Raw genomic sequence first — 26,423 nt, forward strand, 5'->3', positions numbered from 1 at the left:
TTGTTTTGACACCTGTTGATCGCCGTAGACCACACTGTTTACTGCCTTTCCAAACGCGCGTGCGTGCGTGCGTGCGTGTGTGTGCGTGTGCGTGTGTGCGTGTGTGCGTGTGTGCGTGCGCGTGTGCATGCATGCGTGCGTGCTCGCGTGTGTGTGTGTGTGCGTGTGTGTGTGTGTGTGTGTGTATGTGTGCGTGCGTGTGTGTGTGCGTGCGTGCGTGCGTGTGTGTGTGTGTGCGTGTGCGCGTGTGTGTGCGCGTGTGTGTGTGCGTGTGTGTGTGTGTGTGTGTGTGTGTGTGTGTGTGTGTGTGTGTGTGTGTGTGTGTGTGTGTGTGTGTGTGTGTGTGTGTGTGTGTGTGTGTGTGTGTGTGTGTGAGCGCGTGAGGGGGACGCAGAGGATGGGCGATTTGTCGGGTTCGATGAGCGCGAAAGAGAACGAGTGTCGTTCGAACCATTCTGTGGTCGATTCTCGCGCCTTTCGATGCGAGCCATCGTGGCGTAGAGTATAAGGTTGAGACGGGGGAAGGCCTAACTCGCGATGCCATCGCGGTTCTTGTTTCCCGGGGCGTTTGGTCCAGCTGGAGCCACTTGCCAAATAAGTCCCGTATAGAAGCCCTTGAAATTGGCGCAGCAACGCTGAGATAAGTTTCACTCTGGAATGCTTGTTGTTCGTGACGTGGTGAAGGCGGGGCTGGGCAATTCAGTGCAGGCTTAACTGTGTGGTGTGACAGCACGCAGCTCGTTAATAATAATAATTGGTTTTGGGGGAAAGGAAATGGCGCAGTATCTGTCTCATATATCGTTGGACACCTGAACCGCGCCGTAAGGGACGGGATAAAGGAGGGAGTGAAAGAAGAAAGGAAGAGAGAGGTGCCGTAGTGGAGGGCTCCGGAATAATTTCGACCACCTGGGAATCTTAAACGTGCACTGATATCGCACAGCACACGGGCGGCTTAGCGTTTTTTCTCTATAAAAACGCAGCCGCCGCGGTCGTGTTCAAACCCGGGAACTCCAGATCAGTAGTCGAGCGCCCTAACCACTGAGCCACCGCGGCGGGGCCGCAGCTCGTTATGATCCGCGATTGAACGTGTAGGGCGAATACGTGCTTTGTGCGTGCGCGACGAAGACCTGCGCCTCGTGCAGCCCGAGTATTTTAACATGATTGCGATAAGGATCCCTTTCTGTAGAAAAGCCTTCCTCAACTTGAAAACTTCAACCTTAAACTTAAATCAATACCGCAGCAAACTGCGGAGCGGGAGCATAGCCCGCAGAAAAATTTGGAGGACGCTTAAGGTTAGTGTTTAAGAGTGAGACGCGACAGCGTGTTGCAGTGTTGCCAATGAGCACATGGGAACGCCATCGCCCGTTCGGCGCGACGCGTGGCCCGGTGGACAATTTAAGAGAGGCACGCCTGTCTCGCGTATCTTGGTGGACACCCGAACCCGGCCTTAAGGGAAGGAAATCAAATAACAATTAGTTTCAAGGAAAGGAAATGAGCCTGTCTTACAATGCTCGCTGGAGACCCGTATCGCGCTGTAAGGAAAGGACAGTCCTTTCACTTACGGTTCGGTTCAGGTGTCCACCGAGATGCGCCTTTTTTCGCTCACGGCCAGTGACGCCTACGACACCTTTAACTGCGACACGAGCTCGACGCTGTGGCTTTTAAAATGCGCGATGTAGCGGTGGCTGAGTGCTTATGGCGCTCGGCTGCCGGCCCGAAAGACGCGGGTTCGATCCCGGCCGCGGCGGTCGAATTTCGATGGCGGCGAAATTCTAGCACCCGTGTGCTGTGCGATGTCAGTACACGTAAAAGAACCCCAGGTGGTCGAATATTCCGGAGCCCTTCACTACAGCGTCCCTCGTAGCTTGAGACGCTTTTAAACCACCATAAATCAAAATGCGCAGCTCCGATGAAATAGCTCTCTTCAAGGAAATCGGAGAATGCGATGTCAGTGCACGTTAAAGATCCCCAAGTGGTCGAAATTATTCCGGAGTCCTCCACTACGGCACCTTTCTTTGTTTCTTCTTTCACTCCCTCTTTTATCCCCTCCCTTACGGCGCGGTCCAGGTGTCCGCCGATATGTGAGACACTGTGGCATTTCCTTTCCCTAAAAATCAACCAACCAACGAACCCTCCACTACGGCACCTCTTTCTTCCTTCTCTCAGTCACTCCTTTATCCGTTTTCTTACGGCGCGGTTGAGGTGCCTCCGAGATGTGAGACAGATACTGCGCCATACCCTTTCCCCAACCGCCAATTTATTTTAAATTAGCCTCCCTACTCGATCGCATCGTAAGTTACGCCTTTATTGGTTCGTCCTAATGCAAACATTTTCCGACATCGGGCTATGTTATCAGATCCAAAGGGCGGGCAGTTTCCTGTAATTAGGTCAGTTCCCTGCCACTGTTTCTAGAAATAGCGTAGCTGAGCTGCTTGGAAATAATCCCGAGACCCCCTTCAGTGTACCTCGCAGACGGCTGCTCTTCTTCGGCAAGTAAATACTGCGTGTTTCGCATAACTTTCAATAATATTTAAAAATAGACCTTTTGAGTTAGAACGCTGCTTTTTTTCAGCATAAAACTGTCAGCGTTGTAGTACATCACAACACAGCTAAGACATTCTAACTAGCCGGATCGTATAGTACTATTGAATAATTTGCTTATTAACTATTTCGGTTAGGCTCCTCAATTATCGTGAGGCGTGTAGCGCATCCTTAGTAATATCCACATCAGTTTGTATAATTTCGAAAGCATTGTTACCTTCGCCGCGATACAGCCAGAATTTGTTGGTCGACAGTGCTGACTATAAAAAAAATAGCCGCGGTTGAACTACTGCTAAACTTGGTTTGAGAGTGAAAGTTATGATGTATCGGGCAACTAGACCGGGTTTGGCGTCTGTAAAGTTGAGTGCGTACCGCACACAGGATAGGCAGCGCGCCCAACCTGCCGCCCTAGCAGGTGGCAGTTAATGGTTCATCGCGTGAGGTTTGTCACCCAATGAACGCTGCGGCCTATTGCTGTGGTGCGATCGCAGCCGTGGTGGTCTGCTTATCCACGTTCCACAGATTATCTCTTCCGGCGGCAGATTGTTAATGTTCCTTTCATATTTGCTTTTGCCTTCTTTCGCAGGCAGTGACAAGCGTAAGCATCGACGTACCGACTGCCAATGGAGCCATCGCTTATAATTAGCGACTTTCATGTTCTTAAGAACAACACTTTGTATTGCACTAATTACTTACAATAGAGTGCTAGTATTGCAGAGAAGTAACGTTGATATTTTTTTTTCTAAAGCAACAAGAAACCGCGCACTCTGCTGATTACACCAGATTCTTACACGATGCATGAAAAATGAGAACTGTATAAGGTATTAATGTGCCTCTTCTAATCCAGAAATTACAGCTCAATCCTGCTTAGGCTACAGCAGACGAAAATTGGTTATTGAGGAAATGAAACGGCGCAGTAATCGTCTCAGGCGGTGGTGGTGGAAACTTTATTAAATACAGGGGAGTTTAGGACGCGCAGGTCCTTGGGCCCCGCACGGCCCCACTGCACTCAAACGTCCTTGTCTCGGAGGCTCATGACGCTGGCAGCCCGGCCTGTGGCGATGGCTTGCTTGGCCGGGTCCTCGGAGCGCAGTAGGGTCTCCCAAGCCTCCGAAGTGGTAAGGTGCTCCAGGCCCCGCGGGGGAGGATCCGCCGGGCAGAGGAAAAGGATATGATCGAGAGTGGCTTTGGGGTGGTGGCAGAGGGTACAGGAGGGGTTTGTTTGGACTTGGTGATAGCGCGAGCGTATATAAGGGGAGGGTGAGGTGCGTGTTTGGATCCGCCTCCAAAGTATCCGATAATTGTCGAGGGAAGGATGGGGTGGGGGTACAGCCGACGCTCGGCTTTGCAGGCTTGCGTCAGTTCACTGAAGGAATGCATGCGCTCCCGTGAGAACCCCAGATCTGAGGCCGCCGGTGCCCGATTGCGAGAACTTTGGGCTAAAGCGTTGGCAGCCTCGTTTCCGGGATTCCAGGAGTGGGCAGGCACCCATATGAGATCCATGTGGCGGGGCGGGTGTGCGGCGAGGGAGTTCAATAAGCGAAATGCAGGGACGTGAACTCTCCCGCGGGTTAAATTTAGTATGGCAGTTTTAGAGTCCGATATTATATACCGGGCCTCCGTGCGCGTGATTGCTAGGGCAATAGCGGCCTGTTCAGCCTCCTCCGAAGTGGCAGTGGGAGATATGTGAAGGGTAGCAATCGGTTGTAGGGAGGGGTTCGTGATGGCTACAACAGTGTCCTCACCCGTGCATGCGGCATCCACCCAAACGGCATCCGGTTCCATGCCATAGTGTTTTTGGAGCGCCCGTGCGCGAGCTCTGCGGCGGGGTTCGAGGTAGGTGGGGTGCATATTTTTCGGGAGAGGTTTAATAAGTAGTTCGCGGTGAATGTGGTGGGTGACCGGGAGCTGTGTGGGATCCGTGGCTGGTATCCTGATGCCGATGGTGTGTAGGATGTGTCTGCCGGTGGTGGTTCTCGAGAGACGTATGTATTGTGTCTGTCGGTGGGCACATATCTCGATAGACACCCGAAACACGCAGTAAGGAAATGGGTAAAGGAGGGAGTGAAAGAAGAAAGGAAGAAGAGGTGCCGTAGTGGAGGGCTCCGGAATAATTTCGACCACCTGGGGATCTTTAACGTGCACAGACATCGCACAGCACACGGGCGCCTTAGCGTTTTTCCTCCATAAAAACGCAGCCGCCGCGGTCGGGGCTAACAGCGCTGCAGGATCGATGCTTCGTAGAACTCCGTGCAGGCGTACGGCTGGACAGGGTATGCTACTGCGTGTTTGTATCGGCTCTGCGGCGGAGACGCTTTCGGGTCATTATCGCCGGCGGACAGCCCCTGAGAGTGTAGTGGAAAGGGTTTAGTGGTGCAAAGACTGTGGCGCGTGTCTAGGCGAGAAAAAGAGCCCGAGTAGCTCGTTCCTCGACTCCTGCGGCGATTGTGTTGTGTCCCGCCTGTGCTGCGCGCCATTTACTGACGACATGCGTCTGTTGAGCGCCGCTCATCTGTCGGCCAGGCCCCGCTGTCCTTAGCTGCTGACGAGGGCGCACTATGTGACTCTGCTGTTGATGCGATTCTCCGCTGGAATCCATATGACGTCATTGAGTGGCTGAAAAGCGAGGGGTGAGTGTGTTTGTCGTGTCGACGGTTGAGCTAAGCTCCCAGCACTGTTTTAACCCAGAGAAGGTCGTTAGGGTGGTTCCGCACCCCGAAGCTATGTGGATCAGCTGTTACGGCATTACCTTGCTCAGCGGCGCCGCGGTGGCTCAGTGGTTATTGCGCTCGGCTGCTGACCCGAAAGACGCGGGTTCAATCCCGGCTGCGGCGGCCCAATTTCAATGGAGGCGAAATTCTAGACGCCCGTGTGCTATGCGATGTCAGTACACGTTAAAGAACCCCAGGTGGTCTAACTTTCCGGAGCCCTTCACTATGGCGTCTCTCATAGCCTGGGTCGTTTTGGGACGTTAAACCCCCATAAACTATAAACCAAACCATTACCCTACTCAGCGCGCGGTTACGGCTTCAAGCACGAAATTCGGTTAAGGTTTAGACATATTCAGGTCAAGTTTAAATTTTTGAAGGAAAAAGAAATCCTTCTGTGAGCACCAAAGGAAGGAAGTTTCAAGCGAATCTGTGCCCATCTTGGCATTGTGAGCTTTCACAGCTGAGTAAATAGCGTGGTCTACCCAGCATTCTCTCTAAGGGTTCACGTTCCCAATTGGTTGATGAGGATTTCTCTGAAATTAATTAAATAGTCTGGCATTCCTCATCTACAGCGCCACAGTGAAACACGTGTTCATTAAGGCGCCAGGCACAGTGAATGAAACAATCAATCAACCGAATAATTGTTTTGTTCATTATTACTTGGTTATTTATTTATTAAAAAGGAACGCTAATTCCATGCTAGTGAAATTTCGCGGGCCGGAAACTATTTTTAATATTGTTATGAACTAGCAGAAGATGAGGCCTTCAGGCGCAGGAGTGCCCCCGCCAGGCCCGCAACCATTAAATCGGGCCATCACCATCCGTCATGTTACTCCGTATTCGTCGGATTGCCGTCACCTAACGTTGTAACCGACTATAGTGAGCATCTACGGGCTGGAGAACTTAACATGAACGTTGTTGTGGTCGTCTGTTGGAGTGACAGGAACGTGGAAAAACGTCAACAAACTTTTGTGTCTTTTTTTTGTGCATGCCAAGTGCCAGTTATTTGCACTTTTGTGCTGTACGCAGTAATCGCCGTTGTTAAACTTTTCGCTTGCACCACACAGAGTACGGCAATGGTAGTGCCGCCCGCAGTAGACATCCAAAAGCAGCTGTCAGTTTTCCTGAAGCGAAATCATACAGGTGCGGAACTCTTTCGCTAGTGCGGTGACATATAACAGACAGAGAGAGAGAGAAAGACAGAGAGCAGGAAAGGAACATATTCACAAAAGAGTGAGGGAAAAGAAGAGAAAAATAACTTGAGGCGCTTCTTAATCACATTCCTAAAGAAGAAAACGTGATAGCGTTTAGATTACCTGCAGTGATGTCTACAATGAGTGTGCAATGTTCTGGCGATTTCCTCTGAAAACTTTGGTTGGCGCCGGTTACATTACCCTTATAATGCATGGCATTCATGCTTCATCACGTACCGGAATGTTCCAGCATCTTCTATTAGATTTTCATAGGGGAGTATGAGAGTCCTTTGGGAATTTGAAGGTTGGCCAACTTCCAAATTTTGAGTGTCCGCAGATTCCTATATTTGGCGGTGCCCTGCGTTCGACCTAATAGTGGTCACGTGGGCGAAACGTCACAACTTTCTCGACCACGTTCTAAGATCGCTGGGATTCCTCATACCATTCCTGACGCAGTTGTGCAAGGGCTAAGCGATGCTGCGCGGCGCTGGCAGGTGGCTGTTTCAAGCACAGCTACCGGTGGGGCTTGTGAGACCGATGTTAGTCCTCTCGAGATCCCGTAAGGCTCATGCGCAGCGGCACATTGGGCAAGTGGCAGTTGTATTGAATTTATTTGGATTAATTTCATTTACACTTGCCACGGGGGATAGGTAGCTCACAACGCTGTGGGCAGGTTGCCAATTGCCTTGGTGGCCAGCTTGTGATGCCATCGCAAGGTCACGTGACCTCTCTTGCTAATCGTTAATTTAAGTAGCACCTGCCGCGGTGGGCAGGTTGGGTTGTGACGGCGTCACAATGTGATGAAACTCCACTCGACCCATCCGCAAATATCGTGAAAGAGAAGCCGGAGATTTTCTGTGGGCCGACAACCGAAACGCTGTCGCATTGGTGGTAGTGGGTTTTTATTAAAATAATAGTAAAAAGGAAGGAAAAGATTTTTGCTAGCCCCGGCATCTGCCATCGATACTGAAGCACCTGAGCTGGGGCAGCGGAAAATAAAAGATAGCAGGCAGAATGGAGAAATGAAATGATCGAAAGAGGTGAGGGGAAAGGAAGAGACTATAGGGAGAGAAGTAATATGTACAAAGTATTTACACAATAAGAAATGTGTCCAGGTTGTGTGCGTGATTAGTTCATTTTAGAGGAATTAAAACACACGCGCACAGCACTGTGTTCGCTACTACTGGAGTGGGGCGTCCAGTTATTAATCGTCCAAGGTGGACATCGCGGAGCGTTCGGCCACTGCGTGCAACTACCTGACGGAGAACAGACGGGACGTCAAGCCCGTGTGTTCGAGGCATGCATAGAGGCTCACCAAAGTTCGCTCACGAGTGCGTGCACTGCCCTGCGGCCACAATAGCGTCTTGATGGAGTCTGGTAGTATGCCGTGCGCCCTATAGGCAGCGAGCATATCGCGACGAGCATCGGCGAACGCTGCACAGTGAAGGAGCAGGAGTTCTAGTGTTTCCACTGCACCGCATCCGTCACACATCACTCGTCGCGATTCCGTGACGCACCCGTCGTTCCCCGGGCGCGGAGGTTCATTACACGTTGTGACCGTGTAAGTGCGCGACAGCCGGTGACACTGTCGATGCGCTCACCTCCCGCGATGCCTAGGTCGGGGTGCTGCTTTCGGAGATGGTCGTGGATGGCCGCACGCACGTCCTCCAGCGCAAGGGGCAGGTCGCTGGCAGGTAGTTGGTGTGCAGCGGTCGCGAGGTCGTCAGCTTCTTCGTTGCCTGCGATGCCGCAGTGACCGGGCACCCACTGTGCACGCACGGCACAACCTCTCTGCGCGTGGCGCTCGATGCGCGAACGAATTTCGCGCACTAGTGGGGTACCGCGGCCGTTAGATTGCAGGCGGCTGAGAGCGGCGCGGGAGTCGCACAGCAGAGCACTCCTGGGCGGCGGAGGGCCGAGGGTGAGCAGCAGGTCCAGGCCGAGCCGGATCCCCATCAACTCCGCCGTGGTGGGGGAGCCCTGGAAGGTTGCGTGTTGTTGGCTGTGCGGTCGCAGGGCGGGGATGGTAGCCTCCGCTGCAAGGAAGCAGCTGTCGCGGGCCACTGAGCCGTCGGTATACACGAGGAGATGGTCCTGGAGCTCCTCGTGTATGACGGTTCTGGCCAGCTGCTGCACAGCACAGAGGGGTGTGCTCCGCTTTCCCGCAATGCCGACGATCTCTCGCTGTACCTCCGAGGCAGCAGGCCAGTGCGCACAGGAACCGTAGGGGGGTGGGCTTTGGGTCAATTGCTCATACTCGAGCAGCGCCGCGCTCATTTGTGAGCGCGGGTGCGAGCGCATACGCTGCAGCAGCGAGCCGCCGTCCGGTGCGCGGTGAAGCCGGTCGATGTGATTCAGTGCCCTGCGCGCTGCTTGGAGTTCAAGGGGCCACGCTCCTGCCTCGGCCAACGTTGCGGCGCACTGCGAGTTTTTGGGCAGGCCTAGGCACACGCGCAGGGACTTGCGGTGCTGAAGCTCGAGTTTCTTCCAGCGCGGCTTGCGCACCGTGACGAGCAGCAGCGCATAGAGCACCGCCCCCAAAGCTGCGTCATTGTATAGCCGCAGCGCGGCTTGCTGGGAGATGTCCTGGCCTCGCACTAGAGCTCGGCGATGAACAAAAACGCAGCTGCTTGAGTTTTCTCTGTCGCTGGCCCTGCTGCGATGTCAAGCAGTTTCGCTGCGTTCTACTTCTCGCTGGCGTTACCGCTGTTGTGCGACATGGGCCACATAAAGAACGGGAATGAAGACATGGTTGGCGTCTTCCTTCGTGAGGAAGAAAAAGAACACACACTCGGAGAGGAAACAATAATGTGCTATGACGGTGCTAGACGGTTGAGTGCAGCTCAGAAATCAAAGGAGAGAACACGATTTCCAGAAGGCACAACTGCAAAGACAGCGGGATACAAGACGCTGCCTTGTAAATAACGGCGCAAGTGAGTACTCTGGAGAGAAGAGGGCTGTGGGCGAAACTGGTGCTGGCTATGAAGGTTCAAGAAGGAAAAACTGCTGATGGCCTAGCTCTGTTAGGCCAGGATATACGTAGCGAAAGCGCGGTGAATTCTGCATCGGAAGAGTGCGTTCACTAGATGCGCCTTTATTGTCAAGGCGAGACCCTGTATACTCCAACTGAACTGCGCTTGACCGCCGACGCGTTCGGCGGCTTCGGCGCACTCTGACAGCACTGGCGGAGACTTGGACCACGTCTCTAATTCGTGCCGAGTGCGCCAGCCGCAGCCGGCCCGGCCAGACCGGTTCGGCTCCGCGGCGAGGTGCGCGTTGTGACGTCATGTGCCTCCTCGGAGCACCGCCACGGCGAAATCGCAAGTACTCGGCCAATAAAGCTTTGGCTTTAAAATCTGTCGCCCGCGTTGTTGTTTTGACACCTGTTGATCGCCGTAGACCACACTGTTTACTGCCTTTCCAAACGCGTGTGCGTGCGCGTGTGCGTGTGCGTGTGTGGAGGTGCGCGTGTGTGCGTGTGCGTGCGTGCGCGTGTGCGCGTGTGCGCGTGCGTGTGTATGTGTATGTGTGTGTGTGTGTGTGTGCGTGTGTGTGTGTGCGTGTGTGCGTGTGTGCGTGTGTGTGTGCGTGTGTGCGTGTGTGCGTGCGCGCGCGCGCAGATGGTGAGGGGGACGCAGAGGATGGGCGATTTGTCGGGTTCGATGAGCGCGAAAGAGAACGAGTGTCGTTGGAACCATTCCGTGGTCGATTCTCGCGCCTATCGATGCGAGCCATCGTGGCGTAGAGTATAAGGTTGAGACGGGGGAAGGCCTAACTCGCGATGCCATCGCCGTTCTTGTTTCCCGGGGCGTTTGGTCCAGCTGGAGCACCTTGCCAAATAAGTCCCATATAGAAGCCTTTGAAATTGGCGCAGCAACGCTGAGATCAGTTTCACTCTGGAATGCTTGTTGTTCGTGACGTGGTGAAGGCGGGCCTGGACAATTCAGTGCAGGGTTAACTGTGTGGTGTGACAGCACGCAGCTCGTAAATAATAATAATTGGTTTTGGGGGAAAGGAAATGGCGCAGTATCTGTCTCATATATCGTTGGACACCTGAACCGCGCCGTAAGGGAAGGGATAAAGGAGGGAGTGAAAGAAGAAAGGAAGAGAGAGGTGCCGTAGTGGAGGGCTCCGGGATAATTTCGACCACCTGGGAATCTTAAACGTGCACTGACATCGCACAGCACACGGGCGGCCTAGCGTTTTTCCTCTATAAAAACGCAGCCGCCGCGGTCGTGTTCGAACCCGGGAACTCCGGATCAGTAGTCGAGCGCCCTAACCACTGAGCCACCGCGGCGGGGACGCAGCTCGTTAAGATCCGCGATTGAACGTGTAGGGCGAATACGTGCTTTGTGCGTGCGCGACGAAGACCTGCGCCTCGTGCAGCCCGAGTATTTTAACATGATTGCGATAAGGATCCCTTTCTCTAGAAAAGCCTTCCTCAACTTGAAAACTTCAACCTTAAACTTAAATCAATACCGCAGCAAACTGCGGAGCGGGAGCATAGCCCGCAGAAAAATTTGGAGGACGCTTAAGGTTAGTGTTTAAGAGTGAGACGCGACAGCGTGTTGCAGAGTTGCCAATGAGTCCTTGGGAACGCCATCGCCCGTTCGGCGCGACGCGTGGCCCGTTGGACAATTTAAGGGAAGCACGCCTGTCTCGCGTATCTTGGTGGACACCCGAACCCGGCCTTAAGGGAAGGAAAATCAAATAAAAATTAGTTTTAAGGAAAGGAACTGAGCCTATCTTACAATGCTCGCTGGAGACCCGTATCGCGCCGTAAGGGAAGGACAGTCCTTTCAATTACGGTTCGGTTCAGGTGTCCACCGAGATGCGCCTTTTTTCGCTCACGGCCAATGACGCCTACTAAAGCCCCTCCATGACGCTACCAAAAAAACGTCATGGAGGGGCTTTAACGCCTACGACACCTTTTTCTGCGACACGAGCTCCTTAACGCTGTCGCTTTTAAAATGCGCGATGTAGCGGTGGCTGAATGCTTATGGCGCTCGGCTGCCGGCCCGAAAGACGCGGGTTCGATCCCGGCCGCGGCGGTCGAAATTCGATGGAGGCGAAATTCTAGAACCCATGTGCTGTGCGATGTCAGTACACGTAAAAAAACCCCAGGTGGTCGAATATTCCGGAGCCCTTCACTACAGCGTCCCTCGTAGCTTGAGACGCTTTTAAACCCCCATAAACCATAAATCAAAATGCGCAGCTCCGATGAAATAGCTCTCTTCATGGAAATCGGAGAGTGCGATGTCAGTGCACGTTAAAGATCCCCAAGTGGTCGAAATTATTCCGGAGTCCTCCACTACGGCACCTTTCTTTGTTTCTTCTTTCACTCCCTCTTTTATTCCTTCCCTTACGGCGCGGTCCAGGTGTCCGCCGATATGTGAGACACTGCGCCATTTCCTTTCCCTAAAAATCAACCAACCAACGAACCCTCCACTATGGCACCTCTTTCTTCCTTCTCTCAGTCACTCCTTTATCCGTTTTCTTACGGCGCGGTTTTGGTGCCTCCGAGATGTGAGACAGATACTGCGCCATACCCTTTCCCCAACCGCCAATTTATTTTAAATTAGCCTCCCTACTCGATCGCATCGTAAGTTACGCCTTTATTGGCTCGTCCTAATGCAAACATTTTCCGACATCGGGCTATGTTATCAGTTCCAAAGGGCGGGCAGTTTCCTGTAATTAGGGCATAGTTCCCTGCCACTGTTTCTAGAAATAGCGTAGCTGAGCTGCTTGGAAATAATCCCGAGACCCCCTTCAGTGTACCTCGCAGACGGCTGCTCTTCTTCGGCAAGTAAATACTGCGTGTTTCGCATAACTTTCAATAATATTTAAAAATAGACCTTTTGAGTTAGAAAGTTGCTTTCTTCAGCATAAAACTGTCAGCGTTGTAGAACATCACAACACAGCTAAGACATGCTAACTAGCAGGATCGTATAGTACTATTGAATAATTTGCTTATTAACTATTTCGGTTAGGCTCCTCAATTATCGTGAGGCGTGTAGCGCATCCTAAGTAATATCCACATCAGTTTGTATAATTTCGAAAGCATTGTTACCTTCGCCGCGATACAGCCAGAATTTGTTGGTCGGCAGTGCTGACTATAAAAAAAATAGCCGCGGTTGAACTACTGCTAAACTTGGTTTGAGAGTGAAAGTTATGATGTATCGGGCAACTAGACCGGGTTTGGCGTCTGTAACGTTGAGTGCGTACCGCACACAGGATAGGCAGCGCGCCCAACTTGCCGCCCTAGCAGGTGGCAGTTAATGGTTCATCGCGTGAGGATTGTCACCCAATGAACGCTGCGGTGCGATCGCAGCCGTGGTGGTCTGCTTATCCACGTTCCACAGATTATATCTTCCGGCGGCAGATTGTTAATGTTCCTTTCATATTTACTTTTGCCTTCTCTCGCAGGCAGTGACAAGCTTAAGCATCAACGTACCGACTGCCAATGGAGCCATCGCTTATAATTAGCGACTTTCATGTTCTTAAGAACAACACTTTGTATTGCACTAATTGCTTACAATAGAGTGCTAGTATTGCAGAGAAGTAACGTTGATATTTTTTTTTCCAAAGCAACAAGAAACCGCGCACTCTGCTGATTACACCAGATTCTTACACGAAGCATGAAAAATGAGAAGTGTTTAAGGTATTAATGTGCCTCTTCTAATCCAGAAATTACAGCTCAATCCTGCTTAGGCTGCAGCAGATGAAAATTGGTTATTGAGGAAAGGAAACGGCGCAGTAATCGTCTCAGGTGGTGGTGGTGGAAACTTTATTAAATACAGGGGAGTTTAGGACGCGCAGGTCCTTGGGCCCCGCACGGCTCCACTGCACTCAAACGTCCATGTCTCGGAGGCTCATGACGCTGGCAGCCCGGCCTGTGGCGATGGCTTTCTTGGCCGGGTCCTCGGAGCGCAGTAGGGTCTCCCAAGCCTCCCAAGTGGTAAGGTGCTCCAGGCCCCGCGGGGGAGGATCCGCCGGGCAGAGGAAAAGGATATGATCGAGAGTGGCTTTGGGGTGGTGGCAGAGGGTACAGGAGGGGTTTGTCTAGACTTGGTGATAGCGCGAGCGTATATAAGGGGAGGGTGAGGTGCGTGTTTGGATCCGCCTCCAAAGTATCCGATAATTGTCGAGGGAAGGATGGGGTGGGGGTTACAGCCGACGCTCGGCTTTGCAGGCTTGCGTCAGTTCACTGAAGGAATGCATGCGCTCCCGTGAGAACCCCAGATCGGAGGCCGCCGGTGCCCGATTGAAAGAACCTCGGGCTAAAGCGTTGGCAGCCTCGTTTCCGGGATTCCAGGAGTGGGCAGGCACCCATATGAGCTCCATGTGGCGGGGCGGGTGTGCGGCGAGGGAGTTCAATATGCGAAATGCCGGGACGTGAACTCTCCCGCGTGTGAAGTTTAGTATGGCAGTTTTAGAGTCCGATAGTATATACCGGGCCTCCGTGCGCGTGATTGCAAGGGCAATAGCGGCCTGTTCAGCCTCCTCCGAAGTGGCAGTGGGAGATATGTGAAGGGTAGCAATCGGTTGTAGGGAGGGGTTCGTGATGGCTACAACCGTGTCCTCGCCCGTGCATGCGGCATCCACCCAAATGGCATCCGGATCCATGCCATAGTGTTTTTGGAGCGCCCGTGCACGAGCTTTTCCGGCGGGGTTCGTGGTAGGTGGGGTGCATATTTTTCGGGAGAGGTTTAATAAGTAGTTCGCGGTGAATGTGGTGGGCGGCCGGGAGCTGTGTGGGATCCGTGGCTGGTATCCTGATGCCGATGGTGTGTAGGATGTGTCTGCCGGTGGTGGTTCTCGAGAGACGTATGTATTGTGTCTGTCGTTGGGCACATATCTCGATAGACACCCGTACCACGCAGTAAGGAAATGGGTAAAGGATGGACTTAGAGAAGAAAGGAAGAAAGAAATGGTGTAGTGGAGGGCTCCGGAATGATTCCTACCACCTGGGGATCTTTAACGTACACAGACATCGCACAGCACACGGGCGCCTTGCGCGGCAACTCGGTGGACACATCCTAGGCATACAGCGGAGCGCCTGCGCGCCCAGCGACGCGCCGCGATGGGCGTCGAAAAAAGGCATCCACCTCCAATGCTCCCTGTGCTGGCGCGTTCCCCCTCTGGAGCCGACCGAAGGAATTTCAAGCGTTGAGAAAGGGGATTTGGGGGCGCTAAAAGGTCAACTTAAACCGCGAAGAAAAGTTCCAGAATCTTGAGAGAGCTGCAAGCCATGAAGAAAAGTCCCCGAGAGCCCCGCGGTCCTCCTATTGTTGTAAACCGCACCCCGCTTCCGACGCGCGCGCTCAGGCACGGATGTATGTACAGATATCTGTGCCCTGCTCGCGCCTGCGCGCATGCGCAGACAGGATCCAGCGTACGCCCGTGCGCGTAGGCACACCGACGGTACGCGTAGGATGTGTCCATCGAGTGGGGCTTTTGTGTTTTGCCTCGATAAAAACGCAGCCGCCGCGGTCGGGGCTAACAGCGCTGCAGGATCGATGCTTCGTAGAACTCCGTGCAGGCGTACGGCTGGACAGGGTATGCTACTGCGTGTTTGTATCGGCTCTGCGGCGGACACGCTATCGGGTCCCTATCGCCGGAGGACAGTCCGTGAGAGTGTAGTGGAAAGGGTTTGTTGGTGGAAAGACTGTGGCGCGTGTCTAGGCGAGAAAAAGAGCCTGAGTAGCTCGTTCCTCGACTCCTGCGGCGATTGTTTTGTGTCCCGCCTGTGCAGCGCGCCATTCACTGACGACATGTCTCTGTTGAGCGCCGCTCATCCGTCGGCCAGGCCCCGCTGTCTTTAGCTGCTGACGGGGGCGACTACGTGACTCGGCTGTTGATGCGATTTTCCGCTAGAATCCATATGACGTCATTGAGAGCGGCTGAAAAGCGCGGGGCCAGTGTGTTTGTTGGTGTCAACTGTTGAGCTAAGCTCCCAGCTCTGTGCTAACCCAGAGACGGTTGTTAGGGTGGTTCCGCACCGCGGAGCTATGTGGATCAGCTGCTACGGCATTACCCTGCTCAGCGGGCGGTCACGGCTTCAAGCAGGAACTTCTGTTAAAGTTTGGTCATGTTCAGGTCAAGTTTAAATTTTTGAAGGAATAAAGAAATCCTTCTGTGAGCACCCTAAGGAAAGAAGTTTCAAGCGGATCTGTGGTCATGCATGTATTGTGAGATTTCACAGCTGAGTAAATAGCGTGGTCTACCCAGTATTCTTTCTGAGGGTTCACGTTCCCAATTGGTTGATGAGTATTACTCTGAAATTAATTGGATAGTCTGGCGTTCCTGATCTACAGTGCCTCAGCGAAACACGTGTTCACCAAGGTGCAAGGCGCAGTCAATCAGTCAATCAACCGAATAATTGTTTGATTCATTATTTATTCATTCAAAAGAAGCGCTCATTCCTGGCGAATGAAATTTTGCGGGCCGGAAACTATTTTTAATATTTTTACGAACTAGCAGAAGGCGAGGCCTTCAGACACAGGAGTGCCCCCGCCAGGCCCGCAACCATTAAATCGGGCCATCACCATCCGTCATGTTACTCCGTATTCCTCAGATTGCCGTCACCTAACGTTGTAACCGACTATAGTGAGCATCTACGGGCTGGAGAACTTAACATGAACGTTGTTGTTGTCATCTGTTGGAGTAAAAGTAGCGAGGAAAATCGTTAACAAACTTTTGTGTCTTTTTCTTTTGTGCATGCCAAGTGCCAGTTATGTGCACTCTTGTGCTGTCCGCGGTAATCGCGACATTTAAAATTTTCGGTTGCACCGCACACGGACAGCAATGGTAGTGCCGCCTGCATTAGGCATCCAAAAGCAGCTCTCAGTTTTATTTAAGTGACCGTAAGGCTCATGAGCAGCGGCACATTGGACAGGTGGCAGTTGTATTGAATTTATTTGAATTAATTTCATTGTCACTTGCCACTGCTGGTAGGTAGCTCACAACGTTGTGGCCAGGTTGCCAATTGCCATGGTACTGATCCAGAGTTCCCGGGTTCGAACGCGACCGCGGCGGCTGCGTTCTTATGGAGGAAAAACGCTAAGGCGCCCGTGTGCTGTGCGATGTCAGTGCACGTTAAAGATCCCCAGGTGGTCGAAATTTTTTCCGGAGCCCTTCACTACGGCACCTCTTCCTCCTTTCTTCTTTCACTCCCTCCTTTATCCCTTCCCTTACGGCGCGGTCCAGGTGTCCAACGATATATGAGACAGATACTGCGCCATTTCCTTTCCCCCAAAACCAATTATATGATATATTGCCATGGCGGTCAGGTTGTGATGCCATCGCAAGTTCACGTGACCTCTTTCGCTAATTTTTAATTTAAGCACTGCCACGGGGGGGGGGGGGGCAGTTTGTGACGGCGTCACTATGGGACGAAACGTCTCTCCGCCAATCCGGGAATGTTGTGAAAGAGAAGAAGCCAGAAATTTTCTGTGCGGCGCCAACCGAAATGCTATCGCGATAAAAGTGTTTCCTGGGGCGACGGCCGCTTTCGGATTCTTCGCACTAGGGCTCGGCGACGAACAAAGACGCAGCTGCTGGAGTTTTCTCTGTCGCCGACTCTGCTGCGATGTCAAGCAGTTTCTCTGCGTTCTACTTCTTTTCTTGTTGGCGTTGCCGCTGTTGTGCGACATGGGCCACATAAAGAACGGGAATGAAGACACGGTTGGCGTCGTCCTTCGTGAGGAAAAAAAAGACCACACACGCGTAGACAGACAATAATCTGGTATGATGGGGCTAGACGGTTGTTTGCAGCTCATGCGATTTTCCAGACCCCGTAGAGTATCTGTTACGGGTCCAATTGGACTTATTTCTGGAAATGTGGCGTAGAGTTTGAAGGATGCTTCACTCCCGCCACCGATTGGCCCGGTATTGCACTACCTCCGGGATGGGCCTTGTCTTTAGCGCGTCTTTACTATCTTTTCTTTCTATCCCATCTTTCAAATCTCCTACTATCTGCACGTGGTAGCGATTGTGGCTCGGCTTGAGCCAGTGGGCAGGCCTGTGCACTTTCCTTTTCTTTCTTCCTGGCAACAACAGACAGACAGACAGCTCAGAAATCGAAGGACAGGAGCACACGAATTCCAGAAGGCACAACTGCAAAGACAGCGCGACACAAAACGCTGCCTTGTAAATGGCGGCGCAAGCAATCTGGAGAGAAGAGAGCTGTGGGCGAACCTGGTGCTGGCTATGAAGGATCAAGAAGAAAAAATTGCTGATGGTCTTGCTCTGTTAGACCAGGATATGCGTAGCTAAAGCGCGGAGACTTCTTCATCGGAAGAGTGCGTTCACTAGATGCGCCTTTATTCATAATCAAAGCGAGACCCTCTGTACTCCAACCGAACTGCGCTTGACCGCCGACGCGTTCGGCGACTTCGGCGCACTCTGACCGCACTGGCGGAGACTTGGAGCACGTCTCGATTCGCGCCGAGTGCGCCAGCTGCCGCCGGCCCGGCCAGACCGGTTCGGCTCCGCGGCGAGGCGCGCGTTGTGACGTCATGTGCCTCCTCGGAGCACCACCAGAGCGAAATCGCAAGTTCGCGGCCAGGAAAGCTTTCGCTTTAAAAGCTGTCGCGCGCGTTGTTGCACTGTTTACTGCTTTTCCAAGTGTGTGTGTGTTTGCGCAGAGGGCTAGGGGGAGCACAGAGGATGGGCGTTTTGCCGGGTTCGATGAGCGCGAGAGAGAACGAGTTTCTAGTTCGAACCATTCCGTGATCGATTCACGCGCCTTTCGATGCGAGCCATCGTGGCGTGGAGTATAAGGGTGAGACGAGATGAGGCCTAGCTCGCGATGCCATCGCTGTTCATCTTGTTTCCTGGGGCGTTTGGCCCAGCAGGAGCCACTTGCCAAATAAGTCCAATACAGAAACCTTTGAAATTGGCTCAACAACGCTGAGATCAGTTTCACTCTTGAATGCTTGCTGTTCGTGACGTGGTGAAGGCGGGGCTGGGCAATTCAGTGCAGAGTTAACAGTGTGGTGTGACAGCACGCAGCTCGTTAAGAGGGCTCACCAGCAGCGAGGCAACTCAGATTTGAACTTTTTCTGTCGATAGATGGCAGCACTTAAGTACCACAAAATGGAGGTAACTTCTGTTTCCCCTCCAGGTGTGTAAATTTTACCGCGGCACCTCCTTGACTGCAACACGACAGTATTAGTTCTTCCGCGAACAAAATGTAGAGCCGAGAACTTTCTGTTTATATGCTGCCAAAGCTTGGAGACGGAAGCACAAAAGAGTGATCCGTCTCAAGGGGTGGTGGTCACAGAATTGACCTTTTTCCAGTAACCCACAACTCACCCGCCACAAGGAAAAGTACTTTTTCCTCTTTGGGTCCCCCTAAGCTGCCTTGCATTTTTCTGCGAAAATACATTTACCATGGTAGGGTGGGGTATACAGCCTGTAGTTAGAAGCAGTGTTGGGTTCGCCTAACCAGAACAGATAAGTGAGTCATCTTTTGACACACCTTGGGAACACCTCCCCTTCGGCACTTCGGCCGGCTATTCTGTATTCCGCGTATTACTCCGTCGCCACACGCAATACAAGCCTGGCGACCGTGTACGGGTGGGACGCCCGTTTGACAACGCGGCCTCAGTGAGAAGCTTTTTGCGCTCTCATTGTTTGCGCTGCCATTGTTTATTTTTCATTGTCTTTGCTGTTGAGGACCTTACTTTTCGTTTAAGTATCCGGCCGATGCTCCTTTGATAAAAGGAACTCCGCGAAACTGTTGTACTACTTGTTTTTTCGAGTTAAAATCGTGGGCGCTCGGGAATATCACTTTGTTATGCGAGATGCGATCAGCGTTATCTGGAAGGATTGCAGCCAGTCGCAACTATCTCGACTTGATACTGTGTTTTTGTAGTTATTTTAGTGCCTTTTCTTGAAGGTTCCACTTCGATGACCACCGAGCAGGGTTGTTGCTACCGGCGTCGCCGAATTATTGTTTATTTATGGACGATAGTCATTTCAGTAATACTTCATTTCATGTCTCCTTCACTGCTTACAATTTCACAACGGAACAAATAAAACTTGGGTGAACGGGTGAGATGTGTGGTTTGCAAAAGATCTGAAATTGTCCTGTTGCTATTCGTGGTGACCTTTAACGCAAATTTCGTCATTGCACAAGCGACTTCCAACTGTTCTGGACAGTTGCTATTAGTGGTTTATTTTTAAAAATAATAAAAATTGGTGTTTAATAGAATAGTTTATTAGAAAAAAGGATAGGCGCTGCAGCCACGCCAGCTGCGTGTGCTCTTTCTGGACGCAGAACGGCAGCCCACCTGAATTGTCATGACATCACGGGTTTGAAAGCGAAAATTACACACCTACTATATGGTTTCCGGGAAAGTCATTATGTGGTCTGCTTTTTTGTTTTTATATATTTTATATATTATATTGTAGCAACCCACGCGGCCGGCACTAGCGAAATGTCGAGGAGGCCGAAGTTCTCCCAGCACGCGCTGGGGAGAACGCTCAGGACCAGGGCCGGACGCTACCGCCGCTGCTCCACGCTATCTTATCTCCGGCCGCCCTAAATAAATGCGACCGCGGTCGCCTTCATCGGCGACCCCCACGATATATTTTATATATGCATTTATATAGCGCCCCTTCCGAGCATTCTTCTGATTGAAATATGCGACTTTTGGAAGCATAGTGCAGGAGGTGCGACTAGGTGTGGCGCATAGCGAGGCGTATCTAATTGGGAGAATAAAGACATTTCGAGAAATCTTGACACATGCGAAAACGGTTCAGAAGCAAATCTGGATGATTTTGCCAGCCAGGCCATGAACGTTTGACATCACGTTATTTACACCACGGAGATGTCTATTCTGGAGTAGGGGCCCGGAATAATAATAATAATAATAATAATAATAATAATAATAATAATAATTTAGGTTCGGGATTGAACATGTAGGGCGAATACGTGTTTTGTGCGTACGCGACGAAGACCTGGCGCCTCGTGCACCCCGAGTATTTTAACATGATTGCGATAAGGATCCCTTTCTGTTGAAAAGCCTTCCTCAATTTGAAAACTTCAACCTTAAAATTAAAATAATACCGCCGCAGACTGCGGAACGGGAGCATAGCCCACAAAAAAATTTGGAGGATGCTTAAGCTTCGTCTTTAAGAGTGAGACACGACGTCGTGTTGCAGCGTTGCCAAGGGGTCCACGGAACGCCATCGCCCATTCGGCGTGACACGTGGCCCGTTGGACATTTTAAGGAAATGACGCCTCTCGCATGTCTCGATGGACACACGAACCGGGCAGTAAGGCAATAATAATTTCTTTTTGGGGGAAGGAAATGGCGGAGTATCTCTCTGATATATCGGCGGACACCGGAACCGCGCCGTAAGGGAAGGGATAAAAGAGGGAGTGAAAGAAGAAAGGAAGGAAGAGGTGCCGTAGTGGTGTCCGGAATACGACCACTTGGGGATCTTTAACGGGTACTGACATCGCACAGCACACGGGCGCATTAGCGTTTTTCCTCCATAAAAACGCAGCCGCCGCGGTCGGGTTCGAACCCGGCCAGTAAGGCAAGGAAAATCAAATAAAAAATTGGTTTTAAGGAAAGGAAATGACGTCTGTCTCACAATGCTCGCTGGACACACCTATTGCGCCGTAAGGGAAGGACAATCCTTTCCCCTGGCGCGGTTCAGGTGTCCACTGAGATGCGCCAATTTTCGCTCACGGCCAAAGACGCCGACGACATCGGCTTTTCTGCGACACGAGCTCCTTAAACTGTGGCTTTTAAAATGCGCAGGCTCGATGAAATAGCTCTCTTCAAGGAAATGGGAGAGTGCGATGCCAGTGCACGTTAAAAATCCCCAGATGGTCGAAATTATTCCGGAGTCCTCCACTACGGCACCTTTCTTTGTTTCTTCCTTCACTCTTTCTTTTATCCTCTCCTTTACGGCGCGGTTCAGGTGTCCGCCGATATGTGAGAGATACTGCGCCATTTCCTTTCCCTAAAAACCAACCAACAAACCAACCCTCCATTACTACACCTCTTCCTTTCTTCTCTCAGACCGTCTTTTTTTCCGTTCCGTTACGGCGCGGTTGAGGTGTCCACAGAGATGAGACAGGTACTGCGACATAACCTTTCCCCAACAGACAATATATTTTAATTTAGCCCTCCCTACACGATCGCATCTTAAGTCACGCCTTTATTGGTTCGTTCTTACGGCAAAGATTTTCCGACGTCGAGCTATGTTATCAGTTCCAAAGGGCGGGCAGTTTCCTGTAATTAGGTCATAGTTCCCTGCCACTGTTTCTAGAAATAGCGTAGCTGAGCTGCTTGGAAATAATCCCGAGACCCCCTTCAGTGTACCTCGCAGACGGTTGCCTTTCTTCGGCAAGTAAATACTGCGTGTTTCGCATAACTTTCAATAATAATTAAAAATAGACCTTTTGAGTTAGAACGCTCCTTTCTTCAGCACAAAACTATCAGCGTTGTAGTACATCACCACACAGCTAAGACATGCTAACTAGCAGGATCGTATAGTACTAATGAATAATTTAGGCCCCTCAATTATTGTGAGGCGTGTAGCGCATCCTAAGTAATATCCACATCAGTTTGTATCATTTCGAAAGCATTGTTACCTTCGCCGCGATACAGCCAGAATTTGTTGGTCGGCAGTGTTGACTATAAAAAAATAGCCGCGGTTGAACTACTGCTAAACTTGGTTTGAGAGTGAAAGTTATGATGTATCGGGCAACTAGACCGGGTTTGGCGTCTGTAACGTTGAGTGCGTACCGCACACTGGATAGGCAGCGCGCCCAACCTGCCGCCCTAGCAGGTGGCAGTTAATGGTTCATCGCGTGAGGATTGTCACCCAATGAACGCTGCGGTGCGATCACAGCCGTGGTGGTCTGCTTATCCATGTTCCACAGATTATCTCTTCCGGCGGCAGATTGTTAATGTTCCTTTCATATTTGCTTTTGCTTTCTTTCGCAGGCAGTGAAAAGCCAGAGCATTGATGTATTGACTGCCAATGGAGCCATCGCTTATAAATAGCGACTTTCATGTTCTTAAGAACAACACTTTGTATTGCACTAATTGCTTACAATAGAGTGCTAGTACTGCAGAGAAGTAACGTTGATATTTTTTTTTTCCAAAGCAACAAGAAACCGCGCACTCTGCTGATTGCACCAGATTCTTACACGAAGCATGAAAAATGAGAACTGTATAAGGTATTAATGTGCCTCTTCTAATCCAGAAATTACAGCTCTATCCTACTTAGGCTACAGCAGATGAAAATTGGTTATTGAGGAAAGGAAACGTCGAAGTAATCGTCTCAGGCGGTGGTGGTGGAAACTTTATTATATACAGGGGAGTTTAGGACGCGCAGGTCCTTGGGCCCCGCAAGGCCCCACTGCACTCAAACGTTCATGTCTCGGAGGCTCATGACGCTGGCAGCCCGGCCTGTGGCGATGGCTTGCATGGCCGGGTCCTCGGAGCGCAGTAGGGTCTCCCAAGCCTCCCAAGTGGTAAGGTGCTCCAGGCCCCGCGGGGGAGGATCCGCCGGGCAGAGGAAAAGGATATGATCGAGAGTGGCTTTGGGGTGGTGGTGGCAGAGGGTACAGGAGGGGTTTGTCTGGACTTGGTGATAGCGCGAGCGTATATAAGGGGAGGGTGAGGTGCGTCTTTGGATCCGCCTCCAAAGTATCCGATAATTGTCGAGGGAAGCATGGGGTGGGGGGTACAGCCGACGCTCGGCTTTGCAGGCTTGCGTCAGTTCACTGAAGGAATGCATGCGCTCCCGTGAGAACCCCAGATCGGAGGCCGCCGGTGCCCGATTGAGAGAACCTCGGGCTAAAGCGTTGGCAGCCTCGTTTCCGGGATTCCAGGAGGGGGCAGGCACCCATATGAGCTCCATGTGGCGGGGCGGGTGTGCGGCGAGGGAGTTCAATATGCGAAATGCCGGGACGTGAACTCTCCCGCGGGTGAAGTTTAGTATGGCAGTTTTAGAGTCCGATAGTATATACCGGGCCTCCGTTCACGTGATTGCTAGGGCAATAGCGGCCTGTTCAGACTCCTCCGAAGTGGCCGTGGGAGATATGTGAAGGGTAGCAATCGGTTGTAGGGAGGGGTTCGTGATGGCTACAACCGTGTCCTCGCCCGTGCATGCGGCATCCACCCAAACGGCATCCGGATCCATGCCATAGTGTTTTTGGAGCGCCCGTGCGCGAGCTCTGCGGCGGGGTTCGTGTTAGGTGGGGTGCATATTTTTGGGGAGAGGTTTAATAAGTAGTTCGCGGGGAATGTGGTGGGTGACCGGGAGCTGTGTGGGATCCGTGGCTGGTATCCTGATGCCGATGGTGTGTAGGATGTGTCTGCCGGTGGTGGTTCTCGAGAGACGTATGTATTGTGTTTGTCGGTGGGCACATATCTCGGTAGACACCCGAAACACGCATTAAGGAAATGGGTAAAGGAGGGAGTGAAAGAAGAAAGGAAGAAGAGGTGCCGTAGTGGAGGGCTCCGGAATAATTTCGACCACCTGGGGATCTTTAACGTGCACAGACATCGCACAGCACACGGGCGCCTTAACGTTTTTCCTCCATAAAAACGCAGCCGCCGCGGTCGGGGCTAACAGCGCTGCAGGATCGATGCTTCGTAGAAATCCGTGCAGGCGTACGGCTGGACAGGGTATGCTACTGCGTGTTTGTTTCGGCTCTGCGGCGGTGACGCTTTCGGGTCCCTATCGCCGGCGGACAGCTCCTGAGAGTGTAGTGGAAAGGGGTTGGTGGTGGAAAGACTGTGGCGCGTGTCTAGGCGAGAAAAAGAGCCCGAGAAGCTCGTTCCTCGACTCCTGCGGCGATTTCGTTGTGTCCCGCCTGTGCTGCGCGCCATTTACTGACGACATGCGTCTGTTGAGCGCCGCTCATCCGTCGGCCAGGCCCCGCTGTCTTTAGATGCTGACGGGGCCGACTACGTGAGTCGGCTGTTGATGCGATTCTCCTCTGGAATCCATATTACGCCATTGAGAGTGGCTGAAAAGCGAGGGGTGAGTGTGTTTGTCGTGTCGACTGTTGAGCTAAGCTCCCAGCTCTGCGTTAACCCAGAGACGGTTGTTAGGGTGGTTCCGCACCGCGAAGCTATGTAGATCAGCTGTTACGGCATTACCTTGCTCAGCGCCACCGCGGTGGCTCAGTGCTTATTGCGCTCGGCTGCTGACCCGAAAGACAGGGGTTCAATCCCGGCTGCGGCAGCCCAATTTCAATGGAGGCGAAATTCTAGACGCCCGTGTGCTATGCGATGTCAGTACACGTTAAAGAACCCCAGGTGGTCTAACTTTCCGGAGCCCTTCACTATGGCGTCTCTCATAGCCTGGGTCGTTTTGGGACGTTAAACCCCCATAAACTATAAACCAAACCATTACCCTACTCAGCGCGCGGTTACGGCTTCAAGCACGAAATTCGGTTAAGGTTTAGACATATTCAGGTCAAGTTTAAATTTTTGAAGGAAAAAGAAATCCTTCTGTGAGCACCTAAGGAAAGAAGTTTTAAGCGAATCTGTGCCCATGTTGGCATTGTGAGCTTTCACAGCTGAGTAAATAGCGTGGTCTACCCAGCATTCTCTGAGGATTCACGTTCCCAATTGGTTGATGAGGATTTCTCTGAAATTAAATAGTCTGGCATCCCTCATCTACAGCGCCACAGTGAAACACGTGTTCATTAAGGCGCCAGGCGCAGTGAATGAAACAATCAATCGACCGATTGATTGATTGGTTCATTAATACTTGGTTATTTATTTATTAAAAATAAACGCTCATTCCATGCTAGTGAAGTTTTGCGGGCCGAGAACTATTTTTAATATTGTTACGAACTAGCAGAAGATGAGGCCTTCAGGCGCAGGAGTGCCCCCGCCAGGCCCGCAACCATTAAATCGGGCCATCACCATCCGTCATGTTACTCCATATTCCTCAGATGGCCGTCACCTAACGTTGTAACCGACTATAGTGAGCATCTACGGGCTGGAGAACTTAAAATTAACGTGGTTGTTGTCATCTGTTGGAGTGACAGGAACGCAGAAAAACGTCAACAAACTTTTGTGTCTTGCTTTTGTGCATGCCAAGTGCCAGTTATTTGCACTTTTGTGCTGAATGCAGTAATCGCCGTTTTTAAACTTTTCGGTTGCACCTCACAGAGTACGGCAATGGTAGTGCCGCCTGCAGTAGACATCCAAAAGCAGCTGTCAGTTTTCTTGAAGCGAAATCATACAGGTGCGGAACTCTTTCGCTAGTGCGGTGACAGATAACAGACAGAGAGAGAGAGAGAGAAAGACAGAGAGCAGGAAAGGAACATATTCACAAAAGAGTGAAGGAAAAGTAGAGAGAAATAACTTGAGGCGCTTCTTAATCACATTCCTAAAGAAGAAAACGTGATAGCGTTTAGATTACCTGCTGTGATGTCTACAATGAGTGTGCAATGTTCTGGCGATTTCCTCTGAAAACTTTGGTTGGCGCCGGTTACATTACCCTTATAATGCATGGTATTCATGCTTCATCACGTACCGGAATGTTCCAGGATCTTCTATTGGATTTTCATAGGGGAGTATGAGAGTCCTTTGGGAATTTGAAGGTTGGCCAACTTCCAAATTTTGAGTGTCCGCAGATTCCCATATTTCGCGGGGCCCTACGTTTGACCTAATAGTGGTCACGTGGGCGAAACGTCACAACTTTCTCGACCACGTTCTAAGATCGCTGGGATTCCTCATACCTTTCCTGACGCAGTTGTGCAAGGGCTAAGCGATGCGCCGCGGCGCTGGCAGGTGGCTGTTTCAAGCACAGCTACCGGCGGGGCTTGTGAGACCCAAGTTGGTCTTCTCGAGCTCCCGTAACGCTCATGCGCAGCGGCACATTGGGCAGGTGGCAGTTATATTGAATTTATTTGGATTAATTTCATTTACACTTGCCACGGGGGATAGGTAGCTCAAAACGCTGTGGGCAGGTTGCCAAT

This window comes from Amblyomma americanum, chromosome 11 (assembly GCF_052857255.1).
Source record: "Amblyomma americanum isolate KBUSLIRL-KWMA chromosome 11, ASM5285725v1, whole genome shotgun sequence".
Lineage (NCBI taxonomy): Eukaryota > Metazoa > Arthropoda > Arachnida > Ixodida > Ixodidae > Amblyomma > Amblyomma americanum.